The sequence below is a fragment of the Ceratotherium simum genome, chromosome 21 (genome assembly GCF_057802395.1).
Source record: "Ceratotherium simum simum isolate JZ-2026a chromosome 21, ASM5780239v1, whole genome shotgun sequence".
In the NCBI taxonomy this organism is placed as follows: Eukaryota; Metazoa; Chordata; class Mammalia; order Perissodactyla; family Rhinocerotidae; genus Ceratotherium; species Ceratotherium simum.
In genome coordinates this window covers 40,370,611-40,388,584 of record NC_141920.1, presented here as the reverse complement: position 1 = coordinate 40,388,584, position 17,974 = coordinate 40,370,611, and the positions used below count along the sequence as shown (strand labels likewise).

At 41.2% G+C, this 17,974-nt stretch overlaps 1 long non-coding RNA gene across 1 annotated transcript in view; it reads left to right on the top strand.

Moving 5' to 3' along the window:
* LOC147914292 (uncharacterized) overlaps positions 1-17,974 on the top strand; it is a 38,735-nt gene that overhangs the window by 12,653 nt on the left and 8,108 nt on the right. Inside the window, exon 2 of the long non-coding RNA XR_015555653.1 lies at positions 1,735-1,825. This is a non-coding gene — a long non-coding RNA (uncharacterized LOC147914292). The remainder of the gene's footprint in view (positions 1-1,734; positions 1,826-17,974) is intronic.

Genomic DNA, 17,974 nt, shown 5'->3' with positions numbered 1-17,974 from the left:
AAGGTACAGCCTGGTGATTATAGTTAATAGTACTGTGTCAGATACTTCAAAGTTGCTAAAAGAGATCTCAAATGTTCTCGTCACAAAAAAGAAATTGTAACACGTGACGTGATGGAGGTGTTAACTAACGCTATGGTGGTAATCGTTTTGCAATATATACATGTATCAAATCAACACATCGTACACCTTAATTTACATAATGTCAATTACATCTCAGCAAAGCTAGAAAAGAAAATAAAAATAAGGGCCAGCCCCGTGGCTTAGCGGTTGAGTGCTCTCGCTCCGCTACTGGCGGCCCGGGTTCGGATCCCGGGCACGCACCGACGCACTGCTTCTCCGGCCATGCTGAGGCCGCGTCCCACATACAGCAACTAGAAGGATGTGCAACTATGACATACAACTATCTACTGGGGCTTTGGGGAGAAAAACGAGGAGGATTGGCAATAGATGTTAGCTCAGAGCCGGTCTTCCTCAGCAAAAAGAGGAGGATTGGCATGGATGTTAGCTCAGGGCTGATCTTCCTCACAAAAAAAAAAAGAAAGAAAGAAAGAAAGAAAAATAAATTTTACTACATTTGCTTAATTATTTTCTATCTGTCTATCATCTGTCTACCTATCTAGTATGTGTGTATGTTTATACACATATTTGTTTTTGTTTTTGTTTTTTGGGAAGATTGGCCCTACGCTAACATCTGTTCCCAATCTTCCTCTTTTTTTCTTTTTTCTCCCCAAAACTCCAGTACATAGTTGTGTGTCATAGTTGTACAGTTGTAGCTCTTCTATGTGGGACACCACCTCAGCATGGCTTGATGAGCAGTGAGTATGTCTGCGCCCAGGATCCAAAGTGGTGAACCCTGGGCTGATGAAGCAGAACGCTTCACCGCTATGCCACTGGGCCGGCCCCTATTGGTATTACTATTTATTTTTAAGGAGGCCTGCAACTCTGATAGTCTATGATTCTCTGAATAATGGTGGAAATTGAGGTAGAGGAGCAAACAGGTCTGAGGACATCCATAAATGATAACCCAAAGGCCACTGCCTTGTGTTAAGTGAACCCTAGATGCTGTGGTTTTGGGTGGATTGGAGGAGGGGTGAGAAGGTTGTGGTGAGAGAAGAAGTTCCTGGCCATCTGGAATAACTTTGCAAGTGATGGATCACCGCCAAGATGAGTGCTGGGGACCACCAGCACAGGAAACAGAGGACGTGATGGCCCCAGTCCACTTCCCTAAGTACGGGAACCTGCTAATCAAGCCACCAGTCCCATCTGCCTGTATTTCTGGTTCTTCTTTGGATTGTGTTTGCTGTTCTTTGCTTTTGAAGATGACACCACCGGTAATGCTCCCCAGCTGGGAGAGCAGGTGTCGCCAATAAGACCAGCAGGGCCCAGCAGTCTTCCCACACTAGAAACATATGGTGTTTCCTCTTTGTTTTGGGACTGTGGTTACCACTCACAGTCTTGTGTTAGGCGCAGTTAGTTTTTAGACTTGTGGATTGGGTCATTAAGAGGCATCTCATTTCTCACCCTCCCATGTGCAAGAGCCACTCTAAGCCACAATAAATACTTTTCCACCCAACACAGTTCTGTGAGACTCTCAGTCCTCATGTGGGAACATATACTAGCTTCATTCACATTAACACTGTTTATCTAATTGATTCTATAAAGGCACACATCCTTTCAGGTGTTTTTAAAGCAAGACTGTGTATTTAGATGGTTTTTTTATCCTTTTATCTGCAGAATCCATTGAAGAGGACATTTTTGGAGAGATCTTTAAAATAAATGCAATTGTGATAGCATAAAATGAAGAACTTAACAACATTGCTTCAATGTAAGTGGTGTTATCACAGCTTTTATGCTTGTAAATGTGCATGGATGACTTGAGTTTAAACCACTCAGCCAATCAAAATTCAGCAACGTCCTCCTCACAGGCAAATCACACAGAGAGTTGAGCTTACCAGGCATAACTTTCTTCATTTTGGCTCCCCTAGAAGCAGACCCTGAGACTGAAATCTGAGTGCCAGTAGTCCATTTGGGATGAGATCCCAGGAAACACTGGTGGGAGAGTAGGGAAGGGAGACAGGGAAGGGAAAGAAGCCAACAAAGGGCGAGTTTGTTGATACACAGGTTACCACTGAGGACAACTAAAGCTTAACCCTACTGAGGTACTTTTGGGGACAGGACAGAAGGATCACTTCAGAGTGGTCCCTCCCAAGGGCTGAGGGAACTGGGGTATTTATATACCAGTTATTATTTGAGGGCTGCTCAGGGGCCTGTCTGACTGTAAGTAAAGTGAGGCAGAGCCTGGTCTAGCTAAGAAGCCTTCAGGCAAAGGGATTGAAATGCTGGTAATTGGAATTTAGGTGGGCCTGTATTATGACAGAAATGCTCGGGAGAATGTGACAGTATCTGCTACCTATGAGGTAGGCATAGTTTTACCATTTTGCTACTTCGGGAAACAAGTTTAGAGACATTTAGTGACTTTCCCAACTTCACATGGTATACCAGGTTCTTTTAACTACAAATTCCTTTATTGAAAACCCAACTCAAACTGGCACAAACAAAATAGAGAACATATTGACTCATGTAACTAAGAAGCTCAGGGTAGGACTTCAGGGTAACTAAGAAGCTCAGGGTAGGTCTTCAGGTTCAGCTGGATCCAGAAACTCAGACCATGACACTAGCACCATACTCTGCCCATTGTCTTTTGTGTATATTTATTCATTAAATATTTATTTCCGGAGGCTAAACCAAAGAAGTAGTTGACAGGGCACTTTATGAACAACGTAACTCAACTGAGAAAGTAAATTACTTATGGACAAATTATAAGTTAATTTAAAATAATTAAATGTGTGTTAGTAAGTAAATAAATAATAATAAAATGATATGAGTGTATATGTGTTTACAAATTGGGGAACTGTGACAAGCTCAGAAATTTGAATGACTCTATCCAAAAAGCAGCAAATTTTGAAAAAAAAACCCAGACAAGCCACATATCTTATTTCCTACTCAAGTTTCATCTGAGACCTCACAACTCTAGTGCCCTCTGTGGTGTTTCAGCAACAGCTCGGCAGTTCAAGGTCTCATTCACAGGATTTCCAGTGGCGCCCAGGTACATGGATGGTGTGTCATATGATCTATCTTGGACTGTGGCTACTCCAGTTCAGCAGACTCAATAGCTATTTCAGTATGCCACCACCATACATTCTCTGTTCATCCACCCCAGAAAGGGGGTGTGGTCCTCACACTGCCCTAAGGCGCTGATGACGGGGCCCAAAAAATAGAGCCTAGGCTAGTAGGATTCAGAAGCTAACTGGAGAGTGTTCCTGGCGGTGAATCCAACAGAAAACAGCTGGAGTGGCTGATTCTGAAAAACCCTGAACAGAAGAACAAGTTGTCAAGTTAGTTCTCAGGAAAGTGGAAGGAGGTACCACCAGGACATCAGGAAATAGGGAACCCAGGAGCACAGCTGAAACAAGAGTGAGATGAAGGCGTGTTTTGCAGGTTGGATTCCCTGGGAAGCAGACTCGGAGATGGAGTTTGGTGTGTAGGATGTTTATTGGGGGGTGTTCTTGGGATCAATGCCTGAGGAAAGGACAAGAAAGAAGCAGGAGTGGACAGAGGGAGGACAGAAGTTGAGCTGCAAAATGGGGCTAATGACAGACTCGGCCAGTCCGTGGGAAGCTCGGAAGCTAGAATGGGTCTTCAGAGTTGTCCTGCGTCAAGCTGAGATGGTCAGCCTTTGTGCTCCAGCATTGATTAGTCATTAGATGGGAGCTGCCCCTGGAAGGGGGTAGCCTTGGATGAGTCAGCTTCCTGCAGCAGAGGCTATCCCTGCGGCATGAATGACTCAAAAGTACATCTTCTAATATACAGATGGCCAATGGGCATATGAAAAGATGTTCAATATCACTAATCATCACGGAAACGCAAATCAAAACAGCACTAACATATCACCTCACACCCGTTAGAATGGCTATAATCACCAAGACAAAAAACAACAACTATTGGAGAGGATGTGGAGAAACAGGAACCCTCATACACAGCTGGTGGGAATGCAAACTGGTGCAGTCTCTATGGAAAACGGTATGGTGATTCCTCAAAGAATTAAAAATAGAAATACCCTGTGATCCAGCTATCCCACTACTGGGAATCTATCCAACGCACCTGAAATCAACAATCCAAAGAGGCTTATGCACCCCTATGTTCATTGCAGCATTATTCACTATAGCCAAGAAGTAGAAGCAACCTAAATGTCCCTCGACTGATGATTGGATCAAGAAGATGTGGTATATATATACAATGGAATACTACTCAGCCATAAAAGAAGATAAAATCGTCCCATTTGCAAGAACATGGATGGGCTTGGAGGGTATTATGTTAAGTGAAATAAGCCAGAAAGAGAAAGACAAACACTGTATGATCTCACTCATATGTGGAATATAAACCAACACATGGACAGAGAAAACTGTATTGTGGTTACCAGGGACAAAGTGGGTAGGGAACGTGCACAAGGGATGAAGGGAGACATATATATGGTGATGGACAAACAAAAATGTACAACCCAAAATTCCACAATGTTATAAACTACTAAAACATCAATTTAAAAAAAAAGTGCATCTTCTAAGCTTCAGATCTCTGCATTCAACTCCGACCTTGACATCTCTTTCTCATCTCAAAATGGGTGAAGAGATTGAGAACCAGGAGTGGGAATGCAGAGAGCAAGATGATGATGATGGTTGCAGAAAAGCCACAGAAGATAGAGGCTAGGGTACCAAAGCTTGTGTCACCCCTTTCAAAATTTTACCAAGGGCTGACCTTTTTTCTAGAAATGGCTCCATGAAGAGTGGAGCCCAGATCTTCAAACTTTCCTGTGACCTCCACTCTTCCACCCAACAGCGCCCCCATTCATGCGCTCCTCACATTTCACACAGTTGTGTGGATGGTTTTTACTTTTGCTTTGAAAGTTGGTCTTCTTCCTCTTCTTTTATTACATAGTTCAGTGTTTATGAAAAGACCTTTAGGAATTAATACAAGGCCAATGTAATTTAAAGATCTCAGAGCCAAAAGACTGGAAGAACGAATTTCAGGCCTTCAAAGCATAGATGGCAGCCAACGGCTTCAGCTATTGAGATTTGCTTGGGCAGGAAAACTCTGGAATATGGAATGAGACTTTCCTCTTCTCTCTCTCCCTCTTCTGTTTGTAAATTGTTCCATAGGTCAAATATTGAAGTGGAGGAAATCAAATTTGATCCCCCAAACTACGATTTATCTCCAAAAATTTAGAGGATGGAAAAACAAAGAGAAAAACTTCAGAAGAATGAGATTGTACATTTGTGGTACTGGCAAGAGTATGGGATTGGAAGCCAAGAGACTTGGGTTTCTGGTCCTGATTCTGCCACTGAAAGTCGCTGTGTGACCTTGAACAAAGCACTGACGTTTTCTTGGCCTCTTCTATAAAGGGAAGGGGTCTGGGTATGGTTATCTGTAAATCCCCCCCTCCACCCACTTCTGTCTTTTCTTTTTTAACTTGTAAAACAGTTTTAATCTTGGTTCTCCTTCATCCCATTAAGTTTACTCAGTGGAGCTGGGTTGTTTTCTGTCCCTGGTTGAAAACTCTGGGAGCAGCCGGAATGACTTTTCTGATAACTTGTAAGTAATACAGTTTCCCTGTCTAACTTTCCCTTTAATGCTGAGATTTTATTATTTACACAACTGTGAGTAACAATAATACACATTGCCAAGTTATGTTAAGTCAGCAATGTGCTTCCACATACAGTAATTTATTTGATCCTCAATGTTAACAGGCCTATGAGGTAGGCTAGGCAGATAGTAAGTTTTCCTATTTTGCTGCATGGAAGGACGTTTAGAGACATTTAGTTACATAGTGTATGAGGGTTCTTTCAGTCACAGGTTTTTCCTGAAAACTCAATTCAAACTGGCCCAATCAAAAATGAGAGCTTCTTGGCTCATCTAATTGCAAAGCCCAGGAGTAGGTCTTCAGGTTCAGCTGGAATCAGGAGCTCAAACTATGGCATTAGCACTTCGTCTCTTTTCCATAATTTCGTCACTCTCTTCTGTGTATATTTTTCATTAAATTAACAAATATTTATTGAACACCTGCTATGTGTTAATCATTGTTGTAGGCACAAGGGATACAGTGAACAAAGCACTGTATTTAGAACAGTGACTAACACACAGCTATGTTCAATAAATATTTATGGAATTTACATTCTTATGTTCATGGAAGAAGAGGGCATAAACAAACAAATAAATAATATGTGTTATGGCAGATGGTGATAAAGACTATGAAGATGACTAAATGAAGAGAAGGTAAGAGTGAGGAGATGTGTGTCTACTCTTTATATAGTGTGGTCAGAAAAGCATCTGTGATAAGGTAATTTTTAAAAATATTTTAGTATGGAAATTTTCAAACACAAAAGGAGAGAAAATAGTATGCACCCATCACCCAGTTTCACCAGTTAACAACATTTTTCTAATCATCATGTTCCACCTATCCCCCTTCCACCTCCTTGCACATCACACACACACACAGAGACACACACACACAATCACAATCATACATAGAGAGCCAATCCAAGACACCATACCATTCGATCCGTAGGTATGTAGTCATGACAGACGAGAACATTTTTAGCGCAATCTACAAGACCATTTTTGCACCTAGCAGAGTTAACAATAAAATCTTTAGTATCAATGAATACTCAATGATAAGGTGATATATGAAGGAGGTGAGGAAACAAATCACCAGCTATCTAGGGGAAGAACTTTGTAGGCTCTGGTCCAACGGCTGTGCAGGGGGACTTGCCTAGCATGTTTAAGGAACAACATGGAAGCCAGAGTGGTTGGAACAAAGGAAGCAAGAGGGTGAGTGGGAGGAGAGAGATGAGAGGTTAACTGGGAGCTGGACCTCAGAGAGCATCAAGCAAGGTAAAGACTTTGCTGAGTCAGACAGCAGATTTCAAGAAGATTTCAAATAATTGGAGTGATATGGTTAGACTTTTGGTTGAATGGATCACTCTGGCTGTTTTGTGAAGAATGAACTCTAGGTGTCAGGTTAGAAGGGAAGGAACTTGGAGACACTATTGCAATAATCCAAGCAGGAGATAATGATAGATTGGAACAGACTAGTGGAGGAAATGAGAAGTGATTGGATTTTGGATATCCTGGGAGGGTAGAGCAGAAAGCTTGTTTCCTGATGGATCAGATGTGTGATATGAGAGGAAGAGAGGAATCAAGAATGACTCCATGGTTTCCACTCTAGGAAACTGGGTCAATGGTGGAGCCATTTACAAGATAGAGAAGAACATGGGAAAAGTATGTCTGAGATGTGTGGATACCAAGAGTTGCTTTTGGACATGCAAAGTTGCAATGCCTATTCAACATGTAAGTGGAGATGTCAAGCAATCCATTGGATACACACATCTGGCCTTTAAGAGAGAGGTCCAGGGGGCCAGCCCGGTGGCATAGTAGTTAAGTTCGCATGCTCTGCTTTGGCGGCCCAGCGTTCGCAGGTTCAGATCTCGGGCGTGGACCTACGCACCACTTATCAAGCCATGCTGTGGCAGGCGTCCCACATATAAAGTAGAGGACTATGGGCATGGATGTTACTCCAGGGCCAATCTTCCTCAGCAGAAAGAGGAGGATTGGCAACAGATGTTAGCTCAGGGCTAATCTTCTTCACCAAAAAAAAAAAGAGAGAGAGAGAGAGAGAGAGGTCCAGGCTGGAGCCCACAGTGTGGGGTGTACTGGTTCAATATATACTCTTCGATTTTGTTGCCTTAGGGTCCTCACAGACTCAATTCCAGTGAAAGAGAAAATGCTTATTTTCTGGTCATTGAAGCAGAAATCTGTGATTTTATCTTATTTCCCTTGGAACTTTATCATTAATCACTGTGGCCAGGGGAAAAGGAAGCTCTGATTGGCCAGGTGTGTGTCCTAAAATTCCCCCATTCAGCTAGGGTGGGCCCAGCGTATGGACTGAGAGTGAGAAATGTTGATTCCTCAGAGAACTATGATGAGAAGAAGGTTGAAGGGAATGCTGGGAGGCAGAAACCATGAAAAATCGGTGGTAGATATGGGACTCAAAACAAGAGATCCACACTTTTGTAACTAAATTTTAACAGAAAAACCCACAAAATAGATTAACAGGTGACCCTAAGAAAAGAAAGAAATCATCCAAGCAAGAAATCAAATGCTTGTGCCTAATTCCCTGCTTTGGGGCTCCACATTGGGAGATTAAAATTAAACAGTTCCCAGCTATCTATTGCAATGTAACAAAGCACCCCAAAACGTAGTGGCTTAAAACAACAAACATTTTATTCTCTTTACGGTTCTATGGTTTGACTGGCCTCACCTGGGCATTTATTCTTCTGGTCTTGCTGGGTTACAGTCAGATGGTGGCTGAGGCTGGAGTCGTCTGGAAACTCTGGGATGCTGGGGCAGCTGGGTCTCTTTCCCTTTCCATATGGTCACAAGGCCTCTCCTCTTCACACGGCCTCTCCACATGGTCTCTCCAGCAAGGTAGCCAGACTTCTTAAACTGCAGCTCAAGGATCCCAAAGGTAAGTGTTCCAAGAGGGAGAAAGTAGAAATCGCCAGTCCTCTTAAAGGCCAGGCCTGCAGTGTGATTTCTGCTCATTCTATTGACTGACACAAATCCCAGACCAGCTCAGATTCAATGCAGGAACAAACGGGCCAACACAAGGGCACAGATACCAGGGGTGGTTCACTGGGGGCCATTCTTAGAGACCAGCTACCAAAACTCTATCACATAAAACCCAAGATTTTGGTTTAGGCCAGCCTTGTCCAAAATGTTTCTATCACATACTAACCTCACAAAATGTTCATGAAAGAAAAAATTATTGCCATGTCAATTAATTCAGAAAATGTTACACACTATAAACAATTTTAGAATATCATGCTGTCCATTAAAAATTAAGGACTCACAGAAATTTTGCACTAGAAAAACTCATGTGACATTGTTTCATCTAGAGTCTTATCCTCGATTACTCCAAAAAGCAGAGCCTGAAACAAGGGTTTGTATGGAAGTAGTTCTTTGTTTTGTTCTGTTTTGTTTTGGTCAAGCGATCTTGAGGAACAGGAAGAGTGCAAGAGGGAAAGAAAAAAAGCCAGTCCAAAGCCAGTTCATGTGTCTAGGACTGCACATGCGTCAGAAGCACTCAACAGGTTACTGCAGGCATCTCAGACTGCAGTGGCAAAGAAGCCCTGGGACAGAAAGCAATGGAAACCTTGGTGATTGTGATGAGGCACTTGCGCACAGTGGGCTTGGCACAGCAATGGCTGGAGTGAAACAGTGGGCTGAGAATATGTGAGTTGAGGCATGAGGTATTTTTGATATAAGTAATATTTCTCAAAATTGTCTGCCTAAGGACCCCATTTTTCGTATGGATAATGATGCCTGCCATTATTCCATGTTGCCAGTGTTGTGCAGAACACACTTGTGAGTGCATTGGTCTAAATAGCCACTGAAGACAATGTTATACTGAAGCGATAAAAACCGCCATCTCTCAGTTATCATGCCTGGTTTCTTATAGACTATGTTCTTTCTGACATTCTGGCTGAGTCTATCTTAGCGTTGATTGAGCATCCATTAAAACATACCTGCACAAAATCTCCTTTCCCCCATATACACCCTCGGCTGCCTTTCTACCACTAGGGATTCTGGTTTGTGGTGGATATAAGTTAATCGCCTATATAGCACCCATTTCTCTTAACAGCACCCCACATGTGAATTGGATGACAGTGATCCTACTCTCAGCCCAAATGTGAGCTATGATTGGTTTAAGGCAATCAGTGAATTTCATAGTCTAACCCTAGTGAATGGGTTAGAGACAACTCTCACTGATTTTCTGGATGTGGATGAGGGAGAATGTTACCCTAGTTGTTATTGGTAGCTGCTTTGTGACCACAGTCAGAGCCAGTCTTGGGAAGAAGCCAACAGTGTGGGAGGTAGAGTTAAGGTAAAAAGACTCTGGAGGGCCTGGGTCAGCCCTTGCCTGAAGTTCAACTTACCTCTAGATTTCTGTTTCATGTCCCAATAGATTTCCCTGGCTTAAACCAGTTTCAGTTTGATTTTCTGTTATTTGTAACTGATTACACTCTACTTGATTGCTTCTTTGAAAAGGATGACCAAATTTCGGACTCAATTAACCATATAAGCTTTATGAGATTAATTGCATGAGGCCTCATTTTTCAGGAGGTCCCTAAACTGTAGAAGAATTAAGTATTTATTTGGCATGATTTCACCATTTTTTCCCCCAGACACATTTGCTCACAAGAGTAGAACCCTAATACCTTTCCAGAATTTTGGTTGGAGGAGTATGAAAGGGAGAGGCCATTCTTTAAGAACAGATTTCCCAATTTGAGGGGCATTCTATAAAATAACTGGCCCCAAATAACTGACTCTTCAAAAGTGTCAAGGTCATGAAAGATGAAGAAAGATTGAGTAACAGTTCCAAATTAAAGAAGACTAAGGAGACATGATAAATGAATGCAACATGTGATCCTGGAATGGATCTTGGACGAAAAAAAGGAGATTAGTGAGACAATTAGCAAAATTTGAATAAGGTCTGTAAATTAGTTAATAGTATTGAATCAATATTAATTATCTGATTTTGATAAGTGGTCTGTTGTTATGTGAGTTGTCAACATTTGGGGAAGCTGGATGAAGGATATACAAGCACCTTTATAATATTTTTGAAGTGTTTTTGAAAGTTGGAAATTATTTCAAAATGAAAAGTTAAAATTTTTTTTAATTAAAAAAATAAAGAACAGGATTGGAGTGACACTTTGTTAATGCATTGGTTAGAATTTCCATTGCCATGACATTTCATGAATACAGAGAGCAAGTGGGTCTACAAAACTGCCTGGAAATCCATGGATTTGCAAGACTCGGAATTCACCGCTCTACCCTGGAAGATGCCAAGCTGAAGGCAAATCTATTTCTTTTATGATGCCTTATTGAGGTCTCTGACCTGGGCTTGGAAGAATGCAAAAAATGTTTTGATTTGAGAGTAAGACAGACATCAATCCAGAAAATTTTGAAAGCAGGCAATAGTTCAAATAAGACTTTCAGTTCAGATTGGAGAGCGAAAGGATTTGACAGAGAAATGCAGAGGAGGCTCATCTGAGTGGGCTGTTTTGGCACCCTTGAGTGAGTCGGAAGCCAGCATTTAGAATGGGTGAGCCTGGAAAATAGATTTGGTGGAAAAAGAGGATGATTCACTCACCCATAATAATAGCAATAAATACTGATGACAAGGAACTTTTAATTAGCAAATGGAAAATAAGCCCAAGACACATATGCTGAGTCCCTTAGAAGTGAGGTCAGAACAAATTCTTTTCAAAAACGGGAACATTTGTAGTAGCTCCTGGCCCTGGAATCTATTGATCTTTTTTTTTTTTTTTTTTGCAATGTGGAAGACATTCTCCTCTCTTTCAAAGGAAATCTAATTACTTTCCCTCTGAGTTAATTTGAAGATTACTCTGAAATGTATCAGAAAATCACTGTGCAGCGTACTTTTTCCTTTCTCCAAATACAAAGAAATATCTTAAGTTTTATTTTTCAGAATCATTAACTATGATTCTGATTCATATTCTGCAATTGGAAAAGGAGGCCAGGACCAAATTCTAAGAGGTGAGCTCAATCAAAAACCTTAATTTGGAAACAGGTTTGGAGGACTTTCTGTCCTAGAAAGGGGCGTTGACTGGGGTAGAGGGGATGGCACCTCAGGGCATTCAGGAGGAGAGAGGTTAAAGTTCTGCGTGTGATGCCTCTACTTGAAATTCTACCTCAGAGGTGGGCCACCCTATGTTAAATATGATCATCTCTGATTTTACCTTTTTTCTATCTTCTGACAACAAATTCCCTAAACTTTCCTCTTCTATATCCTTTGTTCTCCCTCTTCTTCCTTTCTCTTCTTCTCTTGTCTCCTTACTTCTTCTCCAGTCCATGACCACAGTCTTCTTTGCCATCATCTATAGAATTTCATTTTGCATGATTCTAGGGAACAAAATGTTGGGAATAGAAAAAAGTGACAGCCAATAAGTATTAAAAGCTTTCCTCCCATTGAGGCTCTCTGGACCCTCCAACTCCAACTTCAGGTTCCATCCAGGGTTTAGTGTAACCTTACAAAAACATTATCATTTGTATAATTTCCCTTGAGGGCCAATGCTGATTTCCAACCTTGCTTAAATCAAAGTACCACTTACCAACCTTGTTGGTAATCCTTTTTTTTTATACCCTAGAGGGCCTGGGTTGATTGCATTTTTGCTCCCCATCCTTCACTGCTTCTAATAGTGTTTATATATTGATGTCTTTTGCCTTGTGACTTTCCAGTGCCTCCCAGCAGAATGGACAGAGTATACACCCCATCCCATTGTCTTTGAGCTTGGCGATGTGACTTGCTTTGGCCAATGGAATGTTAACAAATATCATACGAGCAGAGGTTTTAAATGTGCTTGTGTCATTTGGCTTGGACTCTCGTGCTTTTGCCATCTCCATGAGCATGTTCTAGGAAGCTGCTGTTTCTAGAATGAGGGATGTGTGGAGCAGTCCTGAATCTGACCCGCAGTTTGGAGCCAAGACCAGTCAACTCACAATCTGAAGCAGAACATCCCCAGCCAACTTGCACATCAATGATTGTGAAAAATAAATTTTCATTTTTATAACCCTTGTTACACAGCATTATTTCAATAATAGCTGATTGATAAAGGGGCTTGTTTTCCCAGTAATGAACACATTCTACAGCTTTACCTCTAAAATTTGTCATCGTGTGAATTTTGGTGGGGGGCAAGTCTCCCTAGCCATTCTCCTTCCCAATAGCAATAAAACAGTCATGCATGACTATGTATGATAATGTATGATTGGCTGACTCAGCCAATCGGATGCTGTCCTTCTCCCAGAACCTTGAATCTGGAGCAAGTGATGCAGATAAGAAGGGACAGATTAGAATTAATTTCTTTGGTGGTGGCAGAGTGAGAGGAACATCATAACAAGACGCTTCCTGCAGTAAGATTTTGGTTGCAATTTTGCAAGCCTATCTTCCTTTGGTTGTTGCTCGTTTTTTAGCCGTCCTATCAATTCAGTGAACAACTGACTAATTTCTCTTCTGCTTCAGTTAGTCATATTCATTTTTGTTGTTTGCAACCAAAATTCCAGACTGGCACAAATAGCTCACCTGAAAAACAGTCATTTGGGAACACAAAAGCCTTGTAAATTTATTTCTAAAGCTCTAAAATCTCTGGAGCCACGGGAGCTTTTTTTCCGCCTGAAAACTGTACATTAATATTTCTATGAAACTCTACCAACTTACACCAAAATGAGTTAATCATAAAATCAGTTTTCATAATTTTGGAAAAATCTTTCTTTCTCTAGACCTACATTAGCATTGTATTTCTAGAAAAGATCAGATTTTTCAACACAAAGAGTCTGGCATGCCTTCATAAGCGGGGCTTCGACTTAAGCAAGGGGCGGAACCAGGTTAGAACTCAGCATCGGGCCTCAAGGGAATGATACAAATGATGATGTTTTTATAAAAAGCTTCCTCAAAAAATTAAATATAGAACTACTATATGATCTAGCAATTCTAATTTATGGTTTTCAAAGGAAACAAAATCACCATGTTGAAGAGATATCTGCACTCCCATGTTCCTTACAGCATTTTTTTTTACAATGGCCAAGACACGAAAACAATCTGTGTCCAACAACAGATGAATGTATAAAGAAATTTGGTATATATTTGGTATATATACATAGACACATATACTCATACACACACACAAACACAATGGAATACTATTCAGCCATAAAAAAGAAGGAAATCTTACCATTTGCAATGACATGAATAGATCTTGAGGGCGTTATGCTAAGTGAAAATGTCAGACAGAGACAGACAAATACTGTATGATCTCACTTATATTTGGAAACTAAAAAAAATACAAAGCAAACTTATAGAAAAAGAGATCATATTTGTGGTTACTGGAGGCAGGGAGTGAGGAGTGGGGGAATTGGATGAAGGTGGTCAAAATATACAAACTTCCAGTTATAAGATAAATAAGTTCTGGGAATGTAATACACAGCATGATGACTATAGTTAACACTGCTGTATGGCATATTTGAAAGTTGCTAAGAGAGTAAATCCTGCAAGTTCTCATCACAAGGAAAAAAACTTTTTTTTTCTTTTATATCTATGTGAAATGATGGATGTTAACTAGACTTGCTGTGGTAATCATTTCACGACATATGTAAGTCAAGTCATTGTGCTGTGCACCTTAAACTTATGCAGTTCTATATGTAAAAAAAACAAAATTAAGATTCAAAGATTTAGATTCCTGGCTTCCTCTCTGTAAGCCTCAGTTTCTTCATGTATAAAATAGGCATAATAAATTGGATACGAAAAGGTTTCTAAAGTCCAGACAGCTATACAGAGGAAAGCTGCTGCTGTTACGTTCTGCCTATATATTGCTATACTCATTGCCTCAAAGAGAAAAAAAGAAAAAACTTTATGGAAAGATTGATTGCCAGTGGCCGTTTCTGGCAAGTGATGAACATTGCAATAAGAACAAAAAAAAAATAAAATACTTAGGCTTCTCGAACTTTTTGGCTTGGCCCCCAGCTGGTCATGATTCCAAATGCTGGCCGGCAAAACACCACCATCACATTTAGTTAGGCTCTTTTGAGATGTTATGGAACACGCACTGGAAAGAGTAGGCCAGGGACGTGATGCACCTGGGACTCCCAAGAATGCTGCAGAAGGCTCAGCCAGGAGGCCGCTGAGGCCTTCCAATCATGTAAAGGGAGGGATTATTTGAACCAAGCGTTTCTACTTGGCTTGGACATCAGAAAAATGGCCCGGCTAGTATGGAAGTGAAGGTAGTGTGCCTGCAAACTTAGACTTATCCTGAGTGACTTCTCTTCGGAAGCACTGCCAGGCTCTTGGTAACCTATATAGCCTGAGACAGAGACTGGCTACGTTAGCTGTTTCGTCTTCTTGACTACATCTTTGCTAAATACACCCTCCTGTGTAACTACTTTAATGAATGCATCTGTTACTACAGATTAATCAATGAACTCTTATTTAGAGTCAATAACCTTCCTGATATACCAGTGGTTCCCAAAGTGTGGTCCCCAAACCAGCAGCATCAGCATTACCTGGGAACTAAGAAATGCAAATTCTCAGGTTCCATCCTAGAACCATGGAATCAGAAACTCTGAGGGTGAGGCCCAGCAATCTGTGTTTTTACAGGCCCTCTAGGAGATTCTGACTCACACTAAGTTCTTGGGAACCACTGCCCTGTACCATGGCCTTTGGCCTCTTCAAGAACATAGCTCCAACAGTTCTTCCCTCTGCTCCGACATCATCAATTTCTCCCTCTCCATTGGATCATTCCCATTAGCGCACTATTCATGCTGTTATTTTTCCCATTGTAAAACAACCATTCTCTTGACCTTCACTTCTCTTGCTATAGCTTCATTCTTTGCTTCATTTTAGTTTTGATAAACAAAACTCCTCAAAAGAACTGTCTACGTTTTCATCCCAGTCTCCTTTAAACTTACTCAAATTAGACTTTGCCATGAGCACTCCAAGAAACTGCTCTGGTCAAGGTTAATCAATGACCTCCATGCTGCTAAATCTAATGGACAATTCCCAGTCTGCAACTTACTTGAGCACTCCCTCTTCCTGGGAACACTTCCTCACTTGGCTTTCAGGTTCTCGCACTCTACTGGTTTTCCACCTACCCCACCGACTCCTCTTTCTCAGCCTTCTTTGTGGGTTCTTCTTCATCTTTCTGGGCCTCTTAATTCTGAATGCCATAGAGCTCAGTTTCTGACCAGTTCTCTTGTACATCTACCTTAGGTGATCTCATTTTTATTCTCATGACTTCAAATATGAACTATATGTTTATGACTCTCAAATATATATTTTCAACCCAGGAATGTGCCCTGAACTCTAGACTCTTATATCCCACTGCCAAGCTGATAGAAACACCTGGATATCTATTAGATATGTGAAAGTTAACAAATCCCAACTTGACCTTCTGATTTTCCCTTACCCTACAGAGTCTTTCTTCCATAGTCTTCCACATTTAAATGATTGAAAATCCATCCTTTTCTTTCTCCCATAACACACATGCAGTCTAACACGAAATCCTGTTGGCTCTAACCTTCAAAATATGACCAGAATCTGACCACTTCTTACCACATCCAGTGCCACCACCCTGGCCCCAGCTGCCGTGATCCCCCACCTAGACTACTAACATTGCCTCATGAATAGTGTCTCTGCTCTTCCATTGCTCCACTACAGTCAATTCTCAGGAACTAGAAGAATCCATCTAAAACATAATAAGATCATGTCAGTCTTGGTCTTAAAGCCATGTAGTGGCTCAGGTGATATTTTGCCCTATAACAAGAAATATGTATTTGGTCTTCATCCTGTTCCTAGCATAAAGCGCCTAGAACGCTTGGAATTTTCTAAGTGATGAGAGCAGTAAAGATGCCTTTTTTTATGTTAATGAGGGACCTTTTGAAAGCATCTAAGGATGAGACCTGATTGCCAAGGGAATCAACCACGCGATTAGATGGTTGGAACTTTTAGTCACATTCCCCAACCTCACTAGAGGGAAGAGGAGCTGGAGATTGAGTTCAATCACCAATGGCCAGTGATTTAATCAATCATGTGTATGTAAAGCGGCCTTCATAAAAATCCAAAAGGACAGGGTTTGGAGAGCTTTTGAGCTGGTGAACTCTTACAGATTTGGGAGAGTGGTGTGCTCAGAGAGGGCGTGGAAGCTCCTCGTCCTTTCTCTATACCTTGCCCTATGCATCTCTTCTATTTGGCTGTTCCTGAGTTATATCCTTTTATAATAAACCAGTAATCTAGTAAGTAAAATGTTTCTCTGAGTTCTGTCAACCACTGTAGCAAATTAATTGAACCTAAGGGGGGGTTGTTGGAACCTTTGATTTATAGCCAGTGAGTCAGAAGCACAGGTGACAAGCTAGACTTGTAATTGGCATCTGAAGCAGGGAGCAGCCTTGTTGGACTGAGCCCTTAACCTGTGGGACCTGACACTACCTCTAGTAGATACTGTCAGAATTGAGTTGAACTGTAGAACATCCAGCTGGTGTCAGACAATTGCTTGGTGTGGGGAAAAAACTCACACATTGTAATTGGATGCAGATTCATAGCTCCCTACTTCATTCAAAGTCAAAGTCCTCCCCCTCAGTTGCCTCTGCCTCAGCCCCTAACTCTCTCTGCCCTTGCTCTGGCTCCAGCTACACTGACCTTGCTGCTCCTGAATCCTCCAGGCTTGCTCTTGCCTTATACTCATTGAACTGGTTGCTTCCTTTGTCTGAAATGGCTGGGTCCCTCAACTTCTTTAGGTCTATTCATAAATGTCACTTTTTAAAGTGAAGCTTACCTTACCCATCCTATTTAAATTGCAGCACCCCTACTCCATCTTACATATCCTGCTCTTTTTTTTCTCATTGCATTTAACATCTTACCTATCTAGTTTACTGCCTGCCTCACTGCACCAGAATAAAAATTTCACAAGGAAAGAGAGCTTTGTCATGGATGAATCCCCAGCTCATAGAGCAGTTCCTGGCACATAGTTGGTACTCAATAAATATTAGTTAATGTTCAATTGAATGAATAAATTAATAAATTAATGTGTGAGTAAATGCATGTGGAGTGATTTGGGGCCTCAGTGATACTAATGTCATCAACTCTGTGTCTTTGATCTTAATGTATCTTGTCTGGAGGAGTTGGCAATTTTCCTCCAGTTGTGATAAACTCATATGGATTTCATTTTTTATTGCTATCATCACAGAACATCATATCTCCCAAATCTCAAATTGAACAGAATATAAAAACGGAAGGGGAAGCAGAAAAAGAGGCTGGAGGTCCCAAACTGCAAATTGCAAAGGGAACTAACAA